Raw genomic sequence first — 3,376 nt, 5'->3', positions numbered from 1 at the left:
ATGCTGTAAATTTGTGAAAGATATCCTCTGGTAAGGACCTGTCTCAGAGCTGGCACAGTGAGTGATTTGCATTGCTCCTGAATGTAACACTGTCTCCTACAGGCTGAGGCACTCAGTAGCTGGTTCTGTCAAGTCCCAGCTAAGAAAATTTCAGGGACAAATCCAAACCTTTGCATCCCAGTCACACTGATCAGGATCACATCAAAGAAATCATGATTGGCATCAATCTTGTCTCCTAGAAAGACCACATATCTTTTGATTAGGTAACGGGAGGCAAGAGATATATCTTCAAACAGCCTCCTGAGGTGGATTACAAACCTTGCACCATTTTGACAGTTGGAAAATAAAGCAAAGGGAGACTGAGTTAAGGTTACACAGAAATCAGAAAGAGAGCAGAAAAGAAATCATATTCCTTAACATCCTGGCTATAAGGCCAGAGCATTCATTCCTGGTTACAGGTACAAGAAACAGAAAAAAGATGGTGAGTGCTGACTAACAGCTTGATCTTCAGCCTCACAGGCAGCAGAATTAAATGCTGTGTTAGGATCATGTGCTCAAACCGCCCATGGTTGTAGCTCACATTTGCTGTGAGTCAGTGAGAAACATTTCTGAAAGTTTATGTGTCCTCAGTGAACAAATGCCAGTGGCCAGCAGGCAGCAGCATTTTGCAAACACCAAGCTGGTGCATTAATACATCATCATATGCTGTTATTAGGGTAACACTGCATCAGTGTAGTGTAATACCTACAGAAGCTTTCATGAAATGTCATGTCTAAAGATTAATTGCAGTTAGCTTTTATCTTCCTGTGCAGTTTATATTTCTGTGAACATGCCCCTCCAGCCCTGATGCAAGTTTCTATCACTGTGTTTTAATACAAAGATAAGGCAAAATATTGCCACGTTTAGCTTTGTTCATCAGATGCATTTCAAAAGCTGAAACTCCATTTTTGTATGAGGTGTGTGTGCACACACCTCAAGACAGAGATATTCTTTACAGTATCTTCAGCATTAGATAGGCACATCTGGCAGCAGCAGCAGCAAGGAGACACCTCCTGACTTTTCAGGAGTACGAAGCTGTCGGAGTGCTCTGTGCAGTGACAGAAATACAGACATAGCAAAGCTGCAGAGGAACAGACAGACTTTTTTTGCCAGGGTTAAATTCTGCTTTTACAAGTCTGACAACATTTTCCCAAGGCTGGTGTCTCATTCTTCTTCTAAGATCTACTCCTTAGTTTCCTCTTAGCCAAGTTTTATACAGAGATGGGTCTACTGAAGTTCGTCCCAGTTTACATCACTGTGAGAGAATCTCAAGTTTTTTCACCTCCATCACTTTGTAAGCTACATATACTGATTCACTCCACAAGTCCTGTTTAGCTTGAGGGTAAGTGAAACACTCCAGGATGGTTAATCTGCTACAGCATATTTGATTTTTATTTAGGTTTAATACTAGATCATCCTCAGGTCATTTGCATAAACTCTTGGGTACCTGAATGAGAGTCTGCCAGCCTCACCCCGTTTGTGAATGATGAATGTACTGACTGCAGCCTGTTTTAACAGGGAGTTCCTAAACACTTTCCATGCATTTTGTGGTGGTCTTGAAATACCCAGGAGATCTGATGTGACTCAGGTATGTCAGATCTGAGTAAGCACCAGGCCAGTGATCTCCACACAGGCATTAAACCCTGATATTTAATATCCACATGCATGCATCAGCTCTGCAATTTGTGCACTACAGGTCCCACATCCTCACTTACTGTACCTGCAACACAGAGACAGTCATCCCAAGTGTAGTTAGTCCAGGGGACTTGGTTTCTCAGCCACATTCCAATTGCTCTTTCGTGAAAAACATATTGCTGGGTTTTGAGGGTGGGTTTTTTTGTGTTGTTGTTGCTGCTGCTGTTGTTATTTTTTTCCTATCACATCCCTGTAAAGCATTTCCAGTCAATGAAATAATATTTTTGAGGTTAGATTTTGACATACTTTTCCTACCTGCCCTAACCATAGCTTTGACATCTCCAGTTTATTTTTAGTATGAACAGACATAAGTAAACTACAGTAAAAGCATTGATTTATGCATGCTGGTGGGTAGATCTACAAAGCCTGACAGCAGTTACTGCTCAGCCATTTGAGCTGCTACTTTTCCTGAGGTTGCTTCTGTAGAAGAGAAAGTTTGACAGAACACACAAACTCCACAGTTTAGAAAACTCAATTGAAATTAGCTGTTATAATTTACTTGCTAGTATTTAGACATGTATTTTCCAAGGAACTGTACCTTCTTCCCTTACCTTGCTTTTTCTTTATATGCTTATTTTATTTCTTTCAAATGTATGAATCTGTTAGAGATGGTTGGAAGCTTTTAAAGAATTTCTGTTGTGTTTTAGCACTATCACAGAAAGATACATAATTTAAAAATAAAGCAGCTGTTATAAGACAAGCAAGAGTAAACTAAACCAAAGTTCTTAACTGATGCTTCTAGAACTAAAGGAAGTCTTAATTCTGTTGAAATACTGCTGCCTTTTCATTCATGCCAGACCAGGCAGCCACACTGGCCTTTCTTTTGGTAGCACAAATATATTTTAAGGGAACTTAGGTGTATTGGGTACCGCTGAGTGCTGACGCCTGAGCCCCACCTGAAAAATGCCCCAGGCTGTAATGAAAGCTGTTACCCCCCTGAATTCACAGAGGTGGCATCCAAGAGATCGGGATGAGGGAGCCAGGATGAAGAGTATCCTGTGCGGAAAGCAGGTTCTGGCTTAAACGAGAGTAGTGCAAGGAGCAAATAATCTGTGTTGTTGAAAAAGCAGGTGCGCTCCCTTTTGTCACTGTCTTACCTGCCCCCGCCATGGATCATGCCTGATCTCGGTGCAAGGGCAGGGATGAGCCCCCGGTTCACTTGGCGGCTGCGGCTCATCCCTCTCCCCTGCACTCCCCAGCCTCCCACCTGCCCTCTCCGAGGCCTTGGCACTGCCACAGCGCCCGCACCGTCGCGTGGAAACGGGGATGGCGGCAGGTCCTTCCTCCACCGCTGCTGCCTCTGCCGCCACCGTGCCCGGAGAAGAGTGGGGAGGAGAGTGGGAAGTTGGGGCCGGCAGGGCATCCATCCATCCATCCATCCATCCATCCATCCATCCATCCATCCATCCATCCATCCATCCATCCCCTGCCGGCCCGGCCGCGGTTGCGGCTGGCCCGCAATGACATCACCGTGCGCGGAGTCTCCTCCCGCCGTGCGCGGTGCTGTGCCGGGGGCCAGGGCTGCCGCGCCCGCCGCTCGCCCGCCCCTTCCCTCCCCTCCTCTTTCCTTCCTCCCTCCCCACTTCCATCCCTCCCTCCCTCCCTGCCGCCGGAGCGCCCGCGGCCCGCGCACGTCGGCCTC

This window comes from Onychostruthus taczanowskii, unplaced genomic scaffold (genome assembly GCF_017590055.1).
Source record: "Onychostruthus taczanowskii isolate IOZ18803 unplaced genomic scaffold, ASM1759005v1 scaffold95, whole genome shotgun sequence".
In the NCBI taxonomy this organism is placed as follows: Eukaryota; Metazoa; Chordata; class Aves; order Passeriformes; family Passeridae; genus Onychostruthus; species Onychostruthus taczanowskii.
The sequence above is the reverse complement of the archived record's forward strand: the minus strand, read 5'-3'. Positions refer to the sequence as shown.